The sequence below is a fragment of the Chiloscyllium punctatum genome, chromosome 34 (assembly GCF_047496795.1).
Source record: "Chiloscyllium punctatum isolate Juve2018m chromosome 34, sChiPun1.3, whole genome shotgun sequence".
Classification (NCBI taxonomy): domain Eukaryota; kingdom Metazoa; phylum Chordata; class Chondrichthyes; order Orectolobiformes; family Hemiscylliidae; genus Chiloscyllium; species Chiloscyllium punctatum.
In genome coordinates this window covers 72,442,480-72,457,705 of record NC_092772.1, presented here as the reverse complement: position 1 = coordinate 72,457,705, position 15,226 = coordinate 72,442,480, and the positions used below count along the sequence as shown (strand labels likewise).

At 41.0% G+C, this 15,226-nt stretch overlaps 1 long non-coding RNA gene and 2 other non-coding genes across 5 annotated transcripts in view; 1 reads left to right on the top strand and 2 right to left on the bottom strand.

Annotated features, from left to right (window-relative positions):
- LOC140458934 (uncharacterized) overlaps positions 1-15,226 on the top strand; it is a 69,415-nt gene that overhangs the window by 21,425 nt on the left and 32,764 nt on the right. The window contains exons 5-6 of one of the 3 annotated variants that reach the window (XR_011953785.1): positions 1,106-4,699; positions 6,373-6,655. The exons of 1 other annotated variant lie outside the window; for it this stretch is intronic. This is a non-coding gene — a long non-coding RNA (uncharacterized lncRNA). Of the gene's footprint in view, positions 1-1,105; positions 5,064-6,372; positions 6,656-15,226 lie in introns of those variants that run through there. One more of the 3 variants, XR_011953786.1, reaches the window with a different exon arrangement.
- trnav-cac (transfer RNA valine (anticodon CAC)) lies at positions 9,457-9,529 on the bottom strand. The gene has a single exon. It is a non-coding gene; the product is annotated as a tRNA-Val (tRNA).
- Positions 14,384-14,465, bottom strand: trnal-cag (transfer RNA leucine (anticodon CAG)). Its single transcript has one exon. It is a non-coding gene; the product is annotated as a tRNA-Leu (tRNA).

Here is a 15,226-nt window from a genome sequence, read left to right as displayed (position 1 = left end):
TTGAGGTGAATACAGTACTCGGTTTTGATGAGAAAGTTGAGCAATGTAAGATTCTTTTATCTTTGTTAATAAGAAGAGGCAGAGATTGCAGGTAGGACATCCACAAGCATCCACCCTCACCACCACTGATGCTCAGTAGCAGCAGTGCCAATCAAGCGGGCTGCTTTATTCCGGATGGTATCAAGTTTCTTAAGTGTTGTTAGGGCTGCACTCATCCAGGCAAGTGGGGAGTATTCCATCACACTCCTGACTTGTGCTTGGTAGCGTTTGGACAGGATTTCAGGAGCCAGGAGTTGAATTACTCTTGTAGCCACTGTGTTTATGTGGTGAGACCAGTTCAGTTCCTGATCAATGATAATCCACAGGATAATGTTGATAGTGGATGTTCAGTCATGGTAACACCATCGAATGTCAAGGGATGGTGGTTAGGTTATGTCTTATACGTGATAACCTGCATTTATGTGGCATGTATGTTACTTGCCTCCTGTAAGCCCAAGCCTGGATACTGTCCAGGTCTTGTTGTACTTGGACTTGGACTGCTTCAGTACCTGAGGAGTTATATTTTATTAACATTAAATACTCATAAGATTATGAGAATTCCTTTTTCTATCCAATATCACGGACTGTATCTTGTGGTCACTCTCATATTCATTTTCATTATCTTTTTATTTACTTCCTAATTCAGACACAAATGTTTGAACATCGATCACAATAAAATTTCATAAATTAAGAACACATGTTTCTACAAGTAAACTCATTGAATGAAATGCATTACTTCTGTATTGTCTGCATTTTGACAAAAATATAAATTCTTTTCAATAACTATTGAATGGCTCATTTATTGTCCTCAATCCATCAATCTAGGTATTATAATTCAGTCTTCAGTTTACCGATCTTAGTGTATGTCTAATCAACATCAGAGCAAAGTGTTTTTAAAATATTGAGTCAATTTATTTGTTCAGAATACAACTTTTATTATGAATTCATTATCCTTATAATACTTGCAGAATAATTTGTTTGTCTTCCTAACGTGTATCGTCAGATCCATATATTATTTTAATCCATATTTTAATTTAATCCATTGCAACAATGCTATTGTTTTCAGGTCAACTATCCCACAATGGAACCAATCATTTTGCATCCAACACGCTTTGTAAACTGACTTTTGCTCATTTGAATAATCACAGTAATTTCAGCCTTATGAATTCAGAGAACTGTAACTACTTTTCACTGCAAAAATTCCTGTTCATGTCTGCGCATTGCACAGTCATGTAGTGAAATTGAATCTCTCCTTCTTCTAAGTGTACTGATAGATTTTCGAAAATCTGAGTGTTGCTAATATCTAATTATTGTTCAGTTCAGTAGGGGGTATAAATGTGTAATAATGGCTCAGTACATGAAGTAATGTGAAGATATTGCAATGTACAAACTCACAATGATTGTGAATATCAATTTTTATGTTAACCATGGAAACACAGTTGAATTGATTTAATTTTATTTCACTTCAATGCTCACAATCATTGTATTTCTTATCACAATAAGAGCGAACTATTTCATGTGACAAAATTATTTAAAATGCATTTCACTTTTTTATGGACACTAAATAGAATTAACATCCGTTTGTTCTTTCCTTTACCAATCACAGTGAAGTTTGAGTTGTCGAATGCTAGACTGATACAGCATGGAAACAGGACATTCAGCCTAACTTGGCATTCCGGCCAGGTTTCCTAAACTAAACTAGTCCCATTTCCCTGTGTTTGTCCCATACCCCTTTGGACGTTTTCTATACAATAAACAGTCCAAAAGTCTTTTAGATGTTGTATTTGTGCCAGCCTCTGCCCTTCCTCTCACAGCTCATCCTAAAATGTGAAACACACTGTGTGGAAACGTTGCCCCTCAGACCCCTTTTAATTCTTTCCCCCTCACCTTAAATCGTAGAATCTTTAAGACTGCAAAGTTACTAAAAGTTGAGAGGTATTTAGAAGCAGCGTAATAACATTCATACTTTAATCAGTGATGTGAAGCAAATAAATTCAAGATGTTGTGATCATTATAATGAACAACAGTTACAAGTTGAGACAATGTTGGTTGAAAAGCAGTTCAATCGACACTTAGATATTTTCTCATCAACTCTGAGGTGATTTGACACACCTCTGTTGAAGGTGGGAATTGAACCCATGCCACCTGGTCTACTAGTACAGACATTACCGGAGTCCTCCATAATATTCCCTTGCAGGAAGGGCAGGACTATAATCACATACTTACTGTGTTTATTCACAGGGAAAACTACTGAGATATTTATTGTTATAATTGGACTAGGCTTGTATTAGACAGTTCCAGAGTGTAATGGATCGATAAAAAGAATTAGTTATTTCTAATAATGAAGGAACGAAGCAACAATGATCTTAAATAAACATAGATCTCATGATAATCAAGTAAGTCAATATGTTTGAAGCAGTTATTCATCTGCATAAATAAAAATTAACACGCTTTGTAATGCACATGAAATGGAAATAAAGCATTAGTCTTTCAATGTGACTATTCAGCGAAAGATAACTTTCCTCATTTTCAAAAAATTGTGATTGCTAAGAATTCAAGATTTATTGTTATAGCATAGAGCAAACATTTGTTAATTCTGGTTTATTTAAACAAGAAACTCGGAAAATTTAAATCATGTTTAACATGAAAAATATTTAGCTCTTATTGTCATAATCAGATATATAGAAATGTTAGAATTGAAGTGAAATATAATCAATACAAGAATGTAAACAAAACTGTGGATGCTGGAAATCACAAGCAAAATCAGTAATTGCTGGAAAATAACTCAGCAGGTCTGGCAGCATCTGTGGGGAGAAATCAGTGTGAAAACTTTTGGGCCAGTGACCTTTCTTCAGTCTGCATTTTTGCTCACAACCAATTCAATCCATCTAAGCGTAAACACTTAAAATTATTTTTGCTAAGATTAAGAGATTGCAGAGTGCAATATTGTTTACGTCAGTTGATGTATTGAGCCATAGCTCCACATCGACAGCTGGAGATATTGGATTTCAACAATGTTTGCCGGTTAGATATTGACCATAATTAGTTTTAAAATGGCTGATAACAAATTTAATAATGATAAGAAAACTCTTTTTGCAATGTAATTGTGCAATATGTTGGAAAAAAATGAAATATTTATATGAAAAATAGTTAGCCATCTCTTAATTGATAAGACTGTTTAATGATCCTTCCATTAATATGAGAACTCAAATGAAAGAGAATGAGATAGTTAGATGTTGGATGAGAAAACTTTGGTTGATTGCAGGTGAGTTGACCTGAAAAGAATGTTAATATTTCATTATGATACTGGCACTAAGAAATAATGGATTCAACTAAAATGTGAATCTCCTGATGGTGTGAGAATTGAAATAACAATTAAACAATAATTAACGTTAGAACTCAACACTTAAAATGATTCAATATTAACAAAGCAGTTTGTACTGGATATTCATTAAGATCAGTAAACTGAGAATTAAAACATTGGGTTAATTTAAAAACAAAAATCACACCTTAGAAGATTATTCATCAGAATTGTTCTGTCATTGAAAAAAAACCTCATTTCGTCAAGAATTCTGCATTTCCCTCATTACCTGTCTTTTTTCCACAGGTACCTGTACTGGAACCCTTCTGTTTGTGATACAATTATATAGAAGTGAAATGGATTATAATCGAATTGGGGGAGTTAATAAGTTCAGTGCAGTTGGGGACAATGTAGAGGGTTGTCATATAATGCAGCAGGAAAAAGATAAATTGCAGATATGGGCAGAGTAATTAAAGGTGAAGTTTAATCCATACAAGTGTGAGGTGTTTCACTTTGGAAGCTCAAATGTTAAGGAAAAGTAGATAGTTAATAGCAGGACCCTAACAGCTTTATTATTGAAAGGGATCTTGGTGTTCAAGACCATGGCTCCCTGAAAGTGGTTAGGAAGGCAAATGGTATGCTTGCCTGTATTGGTCAGAGAACTGGTTACAAGTGTCAGGAAGCCATGTTGTAACTTTATAAGACTGGTTAAGGCATACTTGAAGTATTTTATTCACTTTTGTTCTCCACATTACAGGACAGGTATGGAGGATTTGGAGAGGGTACAGAGGGCTTTTACCAGGATGCTGCCTGGATTCAGAGAGGCGAGAAAAAACTCAGATTGCTTTTTTGTGGAGTGGCGGAGACTGGGGGAAGACTTGATGGAAGTCTCTACAATCATGAGATACGTAGATAGGGTTGACGGTCAGAAAGTTTTTCCCATAGTTGAAGCATCAAAAACTATGTGACATGCATTTAAGGTTAGGGGGAAAGTTCAAGGGGCATGTAACGGGCAATTTGTTTTTACACAGGGAGTGGTAGGTGTCTGGAATGAACTTCCATGGTTGGTGGTGGAAGCAGATACATTAAGGCTCTTTAATGTTCATTTCGATAATTTGGAAGGATATGGACCAAGAGTTGGCAGAAGGGATGAGTTTCTTTTGCATTATGTTCAGCACAACGTTATGGGCCAAATAACCAATTCCTGTGCTGCACGGATCTGTGAGAGAAAACGAACGTCTAACTCATATGACATTTAATCTAATCCATATTTAGCCACTGGTGTCAGAAATAGGAAGGAAATAAGTAGAGAACGAACTTTACTACAATCTAAAAATATAGTCAACTAAATTTACGGAGGTAAGTTTTTGATATTTGTTCTGAATTATCAGATTAATAACTTTGATGGAGATGTGTCGAAATTGTTTGCAGTTACTGATGTTCTGACCCAAACTTCCCCTTGTTAAACTGAAGATTGGACCAGAAGCCTTTTAGAAAACTTGAAAATATTTAGTAAGGTGATATGCACATCATAATTTAATCCATTATTTCTTACTGCCAATACTACAATAACAAAATCTTTCAGCTCTGCACCAAAAAGCAGTGATTTCCATCCAATGCTCTTTATAAGTAACTGAATGCTACTCGTTTCAACAATCAAAGTATACATAGCCTCATTGATTAAGAGATGTCTAAGGCATTTCACTAAGAATTACTGTTTATATCGACACATTGCTCTTTCAAACAGCAATGTGAGATTTCACATTAATATTCAGTTCACTGACAGCATATTAATAATTTAGTTATTGCTAATATCTAATAATTGATCATTCCAGTAAGGGGTATAAAAGTGGAATTATGGCTCAGTACATGGAAAGATATTGTTGTGTCTACTCTCCCAATTGTTGTGAATATCGATATTTATTTTGATTTGAATTGATTTGATCATATTTTTCTTCAACATGAAGATTTATTGTATTTCTGATCACAGGAATAGTTAAATACTTTAAAGCTAAAAAAAATTCAAATTTGCGACTTTATTGTCAACAAGAAAAAAGAATTTACATGCGTATGTTCTTTTCTTTATCAGAGTAAATTTTGAATTGTTGGAAGTTATACATATGTGTAAGGAAGGGGAGCTGCCTGCAGCTGAATAGTCACATTGAATGTTTTTTTTGCGATTACATCCTGCTGCTAAGCATTCTAGCTATCGTTTCATTATAAGAAAAACGGCTTTAAACACATTCCGCAGTCATATTTTTCATGAATTTACAATAAGCGCATGATATGTGCATTTATCTTTCTTTCAATTGTCATGATTTTAATTTTTAAGTAAGTGCATTTCTGCTTAGTACCATCATTATTGGGAATTATTATTTCATTCTCAGTCCATTACACACAGAAACAGTCTAATTAATTCCCAGCCCAATTATCGGAATGAATATTGATTAGTTTTCATTTGATTATGATGTATTATAATCATCACAATTGATTATAATCCCACCCTTCCTTGTTAGGAACATAATGAAAGACACTTGTGGATCTCTAGTAGTGTCACTCTTATGAGACTAGGAGGTGTGGGTTCGGTTCCCTTCTCCAACAGAGATATGCCAGAGCAGCTTGGAATGGTGATTAGAATATATCTAAGCAGAGTTTGAATTGATTTTCAATCCAGTTTTGGATCTGCTTCTGTCTGTTGTTCATTCCAATAATCTCTTAATCTGCAATTTATTATTTTCAGGTCATTAATAACATTATGTATCATATTACATTATATCCAAATTTTAGATTTGAGGACACTGCAGTTTTTAAAATTTTAAAGTATCTAAGTAATGAAATTCATTTTATTAAATCAAAATACATTCGGGTATTATTCATATGGTGGGCAACAGGATTTTACTTCTAGTCAACTCAAGAATGTTCAAATATTGTTTATTCTGTGAACTTAATTCTGCAGAAGAGTTTCAATAAACATTTAACACATCATTATGGTGCAGTTCAACTCCTCACGTACACCAATCCTTATTCTCTAGTCCGAGCGGATGAAGAGATGAAGGTCGCCCGATGAAGAGGCATCACCTTGAAAGTTAGGGCTTCCCAATAAACCTGTTGGACTATAACATAGTGTCACGTGATTTTTAACTTTCCTCACCCCAGTCCAACTCCGGCATCTCTAAATCACTGTTTCACAAAGGAATTCTCATAATTTTAAAAAAGAAAATATGACTTTAATTACGAACTTTACGTGATTATGAATCCCTTCCTGTATAAGCAAAATATCTCAATGTCAATGAAATCAATGGCACACAACATGGCATGGGTTGAGAGGGTTTGGGGCCAAATACTGGGGAACCGGACTTGTTTCTATTTGGCTATGTGGTGAGCATGGACGAGATACACCGAAGTATCTGTTTCCACGCGGTGTCCCCCAAAAACGTTGTGTTGCTTACACCTGCTTTATAGGATTACTTTTTAGCGGAGCTTGCCGTCGCAGTCTGTGGCACAATCCTTTACTGTGTTCGATGCTCACGGGAAAGGTAGTATTGCGAAACACTGCAGAAAGGAACGACTTCCTTACTTTTGCTCCGACTGACCATACTCTGTGAAATTTTCCCAGATCCTCAGTTAAGGACTTTTGCAGCTGGAAGTTTCCTCAGAAACGCTGTTAACTCGTAAAGTATTGAGCGAATCGCAAAACAGAAAGCATTTAACAAGGAACACAAACAAAGCTGGCATACCTAATGCATTTTCAGACACAGAGATGCATGAATGCTAAATGTGAGACAGTCCGAGGGCATGATTTATAAAGTAATCTCACAACTAACAACAGGACAATTCCAAACTACTCTTTCAAACATACTGCAGCCTTAGGGAACCACCACTTCCCAGACAATACTGAAAAGAGAGAAAGAAAGAACCTAATAAGAATGGGCCATAAAAAGTGAATTTCACCAATCACAGTCTCGATTAGATTACCTTTCCCTTCCGATGTCTCCAGGACGGAAACGAAGGAAATGGGAGAAATTCAACAACATATCACATCGAAATTCGTTGGAACGATTTTCCCATTGGCCGAAAAACCAAATAACGACGAGTCGAGTCACCCCAGGACTTTGTTTCACAACAGCGATGAAATACCGGTCTCCATTCGGTTCCAGTACAAGCTCAACTTGCCTGGAACAGCACAGCTGCTTGCGATTTTCTGCGCGGGAGGCGAACACGATCATGACAGACAGAGACACTTTGAAATATTCGGCACTATCCCACACCACAGTTAATTCCCCGGGAAGCAAAGCCATTTTACTTTTGTTTTCAACATCAATACAGTGGGGACAGAAACAGCATTTTAACAAAAAAGCTGCAGCGTTGGAGTTGATCTGCAGAAATGGCAGTGGTGGGATTCGAACCCACGCCCCTTTCGGGACTGGAACCTGGATCCAGCGCCTTCGAACGCTCGGCCACACTACCAGCCGGCCGCGCGCACCATTTTCTTGCGTTTCCAACTGTGCTCTCCTGCATAACAACAGATGCCAAGTCACATGAAAATGGTTCCATGATCCCTCTCCGACTCGCACAGCTGCTGGGATGTGCCCGTCTACAATATCAATGTCGCAGCAGATAATGAGAGCCCATCAATCCAGACAAAAATCAATGGTAAGCTGAGTCTATCTTCTCAGACTCCTTTCAGCTCCAAATGTATCTGTGAGAATATATGTTCGGTTATGATTTGGTCAAATAACCACGAGCTGCTTGACATTACTGCAATTTCGATTCTTGCTTTGCTAAATGATTTCACCCATTGCTTGAAACAGGGCAAGTTTCACGTTTACGCGGAACATGAAGCACACCGGACTACAGGGAAAATGCACAAAGCCGTGTTCCACATCATACCGTGCAGCGTAATTTCAGTCACTGTGTCTGTTTTGCAGAAAAAGAGTCCCAAACAATGTACTCCACCCTAAAACCGGAGGTCGCATTCCTATTCGAGAACGACAGATCACATTGTGACGATGCTCTGACCTCGGAGCCAGTTCGAGATGACACTTTCCTTGCCTTTTACCCTAACCGTGCAATTTGCTGCAGAGATGTTCACTCCTGGACATCAGCCACATGGATAGCAACTGAGTTGGAAACCTGTGTGGGAATCGACGAGAAGCGACTCAATAAATTTTGCTCAATTCCATGGTGCTTATTAGAAATGCATTTTCTGTTCACCTCAATCTAAAAGGCAGTTTCTCAACATAGTAACAAAGTCAAAAGGTAATTACCTCACCCCACCCCCACTCCGGAAGAGGTGCTAACTGCCCTTGATTGCTTTTTGTTCTCGATGTGAAGAGCTCTCACGCCTCTGAGTCACCTTCACGTGTCTGGTTGCTGAGTGAGTCACAAAGAAGGAGTTTCTCCAGAGCTGCAACTGCCTGACTTCCCCACTCGACTTCGCCGTTTACATTTTCCTGCTCCTCAGTGATTTCAAGAAAACCAAATGGATGCGATGTCATTCTGTAGCCTCTCTGTCGATTCCTCCGTTTCAGTTCCAACGTGGCTTAGGTCTCGGGGCGCACCTTAATACTAGCGACACCATGAAAGCACAGGTCCAGAGGTTCCTCTGAGAGTGTAATTTCTTTCATTGCTGTTGCTGATTGAAAGAGCCACTCAAGTGCGAACTGCTCCAAAACATGATTCAGGACCTCTGGTGCCAATTCTCGTACGTTGAATAACGACAGACAGCTTCCAAACGAGGCCTTTCAGAGACGCCTTTGGGGTACATTTAACAGACAGACTAGTTGAGGAATCCGTGGTGCACTGTGACACCAGCGCATCAGCTTCTTCCCTGTCTTTGAACCGGGCCGCCTGCGCAAGGAATGCAAATGCGGTACTGCTTTTCGTAGAAGAATCAGAAGGGGGTAACTACACTCTCAAACAGAATTGCATATGATCAGAACCAGTTTGGATAAAAACTTTACAATTCTTTGCACAGTCATTAAATGGAATTGCATTACATTTCACTACGCGAGCAGATTTGTTCAAGCAACTTCGAAGGCAGGTTTGCAGATGGGAAAGCAAGCAAGAAAGCACCGTTCTTGTCCATGTAAAAGGCTGCCGATGAAGAACAAAGCAGTTTCTGCCCAGTTTCGAACTGGGGACCTTTCGCGTGTGAGGCGAACGTGATGACCACTACACTACAGAAACAAGCCGCAGCCGCCCATCCGGCAGCTCAGGGGCATCCAGCACTGAAAGTTGAAGCCATTCTTCGTTTCACCTTTCTGTTTCCAATAGCTCGTTGTTGTCCAGCGTAATTGACATCTTCAAAACATAAAAAAAAGACACGTGAAATTGATGATAAAATATAGACAAGGATGTGGTCAATGTTTGGACCGTAGGGCGAGGTCGACTAGGCTGGGACGACTTTCCCTGCAGCGTAACGACTGCGACATGATCTAATGGAAGGGTTGGAAACTGAGTATTTACGTGTTTTACCCAAGTTGGGGTGAGTTGAAAACTCGAGAGCATAGGTTTAAGGTGAGTGGGCTGAAATTGACAAAGGACCTGAGGCACATTTCCCACACAGAAGGTTGTGCGTGTATGGAATGAGCTCCCAGAGGAAGCGGAGGAGGCTCAGAAAATTGCATGAGTTTCTGGATAGGATGGGTTGAGAGGGTTTGGGGCCAAATACTGGGGAACCGGACTTGTTTATATTTGGCTATGTGCTGAGCATGGACGAGATACACCGAAGTATCTGTTTCCACGCGGTGTCCCCCAAAAACGTTGTGTTGCTTACACCTGCTTTATAGGATTACTTTTTAGCGGAGCTTGCCGTCGCAGTCTGTGGCACAATCCTTTACTGTGTTCGATGCTCACGGGAAAGGTAGTATTGCGAAACACTGCAGAAAGGAACGACTTCCTTACTTTTGCTCCGACTGACCATACTCTGTGAAATTTTCCCAGATCCTCAGTTAAGGACTTTTGCAGCTGGAAGTTTCCTCAGAAACGCTGTTAACTCGTAAAGTATTGAGCGAATCGCAAAACAGAAAGCATTTAACACGGAACACAAACAAAGCTGGCATACCTAATGCATTTTCAGACACAGAGATGCATGAATGCTAAATGTGAGACAGTCCGAGGGCATGATGTATAAAGTAATCTCACAACTAACAACAGGACAATTCCAAACTACTCTTTCACACATACTGCAGCCTTAGGGAACCACCACTTCCCAGACAATACTGAAAAGAGAGAAAGAAAGAACCTAATAAGAATGGGCCATAAAAAGTGAATTTCACCAATCACAGTCTCGATTAGATTACCTTTCCCTTCCGATGTCTCCAGGACGGAAACGAAGGAAATGGGAGAAATTCAACAACATATCACATCGAAATTCGTTGGAACGATTTTCCCATTGGCCGAAAAACCAAATAACGACGAGTCGAGTCACCCCAGGACTTTGTTTCACAACAGCGATGAAATACCGGTCTCCATTCGGTTCCAGTACAAGCTCAACTTGCCTGGAACAGCACAGCTGCTTGCGATTTTCTGCGCGGGAGGCGAACACGATCATGACAGACAGAGACACTTTGAAATATTCGGCACTATCCCACAACACAGTTAATTCCCCGGGAAGCAAAGCCATTTTACTTTTGTTTTCAACATCAATACAGTGGGGACAGAAACAGCATTTTAACAAAAAAGCTGCAGCGTTGGAGTTGATCTGCAGAAATGGCAGTGGTGGGATTCGAACCCACGCCCCTTTCGAGACTGGAACCTGGATCCAGCGCCTTCGAACGCTCGGCCACACTACCAGCCGGCCGCGCGCACCATTTTCTTGCGTTTCCAACTGTGCTCTCCTGCATAACAACAGATGCCAAGTCACATGAAAATGGTTCCATGATCCCTCTCCGACTCGCACAGCTGCTGGGATGTGCCCGTCTACAATATCAATTTCGCAGCAGATAATGAGAGCCCATCAATCCAGACAAAAATCAATGGTAAGCTGAGTCTATCTTCTCAGACTCCTTTCAGCTCCAAATGTATCTGTGAGAATATATGTTCGGTTATGATTTGGTCAAATAACCACGAGCTGCTTGACATTACTGCAATTTCGATTCTTGCTTTGCTAAATGATTTCACCCATTGCTTGAAACAGGGCAAGTTTCACGTTTACGCGGAACATGAAGCACACCGGACTACAGGGAAAATGCACAAAGCCGTGTTCCACATCATACCGTGCAGCGTAATTTCAGTCACTGTGTCTGTTTTGCAGAAAAAGAGTCCCAAACAATGTACTCCACCCTAAAACCGGAGGTCGCATTCCTATTCGAGAACGACAGATCACATTGTGACGATGCTCTGACCTCGGAGCCAGTTCGAGATGACACTTTCCTTGCCTTTTACCCGAACCGTGCAATTTGCTGCAGAGATGTTCACTCCTGGACATCAGCCACATGGATAGCAACTGAGTTGCAAACCTGTGTGGGAATCGACGAGAAGCGACTCAATAAATTTTGCTCAATTCCATGGTGCTTATTAGAAATGCATTTTCTGTTCACCTCAATCTAAAAGGCAGTTTCTCAACATAGTAACAAAGTCAAAAGGTAATTACCTCACCCCACCCCCACTCCGGAAGAGGTGCTAACTGCCCTTGATTGCTTTTTGTTCTCGATGTGAAGAGCTCTCACGCCTCTGAGTCACCTTCACGTGTCTGGTTGCTGAGTGAGTCACAAAGAAGGAGTTTCTCCAGAGCTGCAACTGCCTGACTTCCCCACTCGACTTCGCCGTTTACATTTTCCTGCTCCTCAGTGATTTCAAGAAAACCAAATGGATGCGATGTCATTCTGTAACCTCTCTGTCGATTCCTCCGTTTCAGTTCCAACGTGGCTTAGGTCTCGGGGCGCACCTTAATACTAGCGACACCATGAAAGCACAGGTCCAGAGGTTCCTCTGAGAGTGTAATTTCTTTCATTGCTGTTGCTGATTGAAAGAGCCACTCAAGTGCGAACTGCTCCAAAACATGATTCAGGACCTCTGGTGCCAATTCTCGTACGTTGAATAACGACAGACAGCTTCCAAACGAGGCCTTTCAGAGACGCCTTTGGGGTACATTTAACAGACAGACAAGTTCAGGAATCCGTGGTGCACTGTGACACCAGCGCATCAGCTTCTTCCCTGTCTTTGAACCGAGCCGCCTGCGCAAGGAATGCAAATGCGGTACTGCTTTTCGTAGAAGAATCAGAAGGGGGTAACTACACTCTCAAACAGAATTGCATATGATCAGAACCAGTTTGGATAAAAACTTTACAATTCTTTGCACAGTCATTAAATGGAATTGCATTACATTTCACTACGCGAGCAGATTTGTTCAAGCAACTTCGAAGGCAGGTTTGCAGATGGGAAAGCAAGCAAGAAAGCACCGTTCTTGTCCATGTAAAAGGCTGCCGATGAAGAACAAAGCAGTTTCTGCCCAGTTTCGAACGGGAGACCTTTCGCGTGTGAGGCGAACGTGATGACCACTACACTACAGAAACAAGCCGCAGCCGCCCATCCGGCAGCTCAGGGGCATCCAGCACTGAAAGTTGAAGCCATTCTTCGTTTCACCTTTCTGTTTCCAATAGCTCGTTGTTGTCCAGCGTAATTGACATCTTCAAAACATAAAAAAAAGACACGTGAAATTGATGATAAAATATAGACAAGGATGTGGTCAATGTTTGGACCGTAGGGCGAGGTCGACTAGGCTGGGACGACTTTCCCTGCAGCGTAACGACTGCGACATGATCTAATGGAAGGGTTGGAAACTGAGTATTTACGTGTTTTACCCAAATTGGGGTGAGTTGAAAACTCGAGAGCATAGGTTTAAGGTGAGTGGGCTGAAATTGACAAAGGACCTGAGGCACATTTCCCACACAGAAGGTTGTGCGTGTATGGAATGAGCTCCCAGAGGAAGCGGAGGAGGCTCAGAAAATTGCATGAGTTTCTGGATAGGATGGGTTGAGAGGGTTTGGGGCCAAATACTGGGGAACCGGACTTGTTTATATTTGGCTATGTGCTGAGCATGGACGAGATACACCGAAGTATCTGTTTCCACGCGGTGTCCCCCAAAAACGTTGTGTTGCTTACACCTGCTTTATAGGATTACTTTTTAGCGGAGCTTGCCGTCGCAGTCTGTGGCACAATCCTTTACTGTGTTCGATGCTCACGGGAAAGGTAGTATTGCGAAACACTGCAGAAAGGAACGACTTCCTTACTTTTGCTCCGACTGACCATACTCTGTGAAATTTTCCCAGATCCTCAGTTAAGGACTTTTGCAGCTGGAAGTTTCCTCAGAAACGCTGTTAACTCGTAAAGTATTGAGCGAATCGCAAAACAGAAAGCATTTAACACGGAACACAAACAAAGCTGGCATACCTAATGCATTTTCAGACACAGAGATGCATGAATGCTAAATGTGAGACAGTCCGAGGGCATGATTTATAAAGTAATCTCACAACTAACAACAGGACAATTCCAAACTACTCTTTCACACATACTGCAGCCTTAGGGAACCACCACTTCCCAGACAATACTGAAAAGAGAGAAAGAAAGAACCTAATAAGAATGGGCCATAAAAAGTGAATTTCACCAATCACAGTCTCGATTAGATTACCTTTCCCTTCCGATGTCTCCAGGACGGAAACGAAGGAAATGGGAGAAATTCAACAACATATCACATCGAAATTCGTTGGAACGATTTTCCCATTGGCCGAAAAACCAAATAACGACGAGTCGAGTCACCCCAGGACTTTGTTTCACAACAGCGATGAAATACCGGTCTCCATTCGGTTCCAGTACAAGCTCAACTTGCCTGGAACAGCACAGCTGCTTGCGATTTTCTGCGCGGGAGGCGAACACGATCATGACAGACAGAGACACTTTGAAATATTCGGCACTATCCCACACCACAGTTAATTCCCCGGGAAGCAAAGCCATTTTACTTTTGTTTTCAACATCAATACAGTGGGGAAAGAAACAGCATTTTAAAAAAAAAGCTGCAGCGTTGGAGTTGATCTGCAGAAATGGCAGTGGTGGGATTCGAACCCACGCCCCTTTCGAGACTGGAACCTGGATCCAGCGCCTTCGACCGCTCGGCCACACTACCAGCCGGCCGCGCGCACCATTTTCTTGCGTTTCCAACTGTGCTCTCCTGCATAACAACAGATGCCAAGTCACATGAAAATGGTTCCATGATCCCTCTCCGACTCGCACAGCTGCTGGGATGTGCCCGTCTACAATATCAATTTCGCAGCAGATAATGAGAGCCCATCAATCCAGACAAAAATCAATGGTAAGCTGAGTCTATCTTCTCAGACTCCTTTCAGCTCCAAATGTATCTGTGAGAATATATGTTCGGTTATGATTTGGTCAAATAACCACGAGCTGCTTGACATTACTGCAATTTCGATTCTTGCTTTGCTAAATGATTTCACCCATTGCTTGAAACAGGGCAAGTTTCACGTTTACGCGGAACATGAAGCACACCGGACTACAGGGAAAATGCACAAAGCCGTGTTCCACATCATACCGTGCAGCGTAATTTCAGTCACTGTGTCTGTTTTGCAGAAAAAGAGTCCCAAACAATGTACTCCACCCTAAAACCGGAGGTCGCATTCCTATTCGAGAACGACAGATCACATTGTGACGATGCTCTGACCTCGGAGCCAGTTCGAGATGACACTTTCCTTGCCTTTTACCCGAACCGTGCAATTTGCTGCAGAGATGTTCACTCCTGGACATCAGCCACATGGATAGCAACTGAGTTGCAAACCTGTGTGGGAATCGACGAGAAGCGACTCAATAAATTTTGCTCAATTCCATGGTGCTTATTAGAAATGCATTTTCTGTTCACCTCAATCTAAAAGG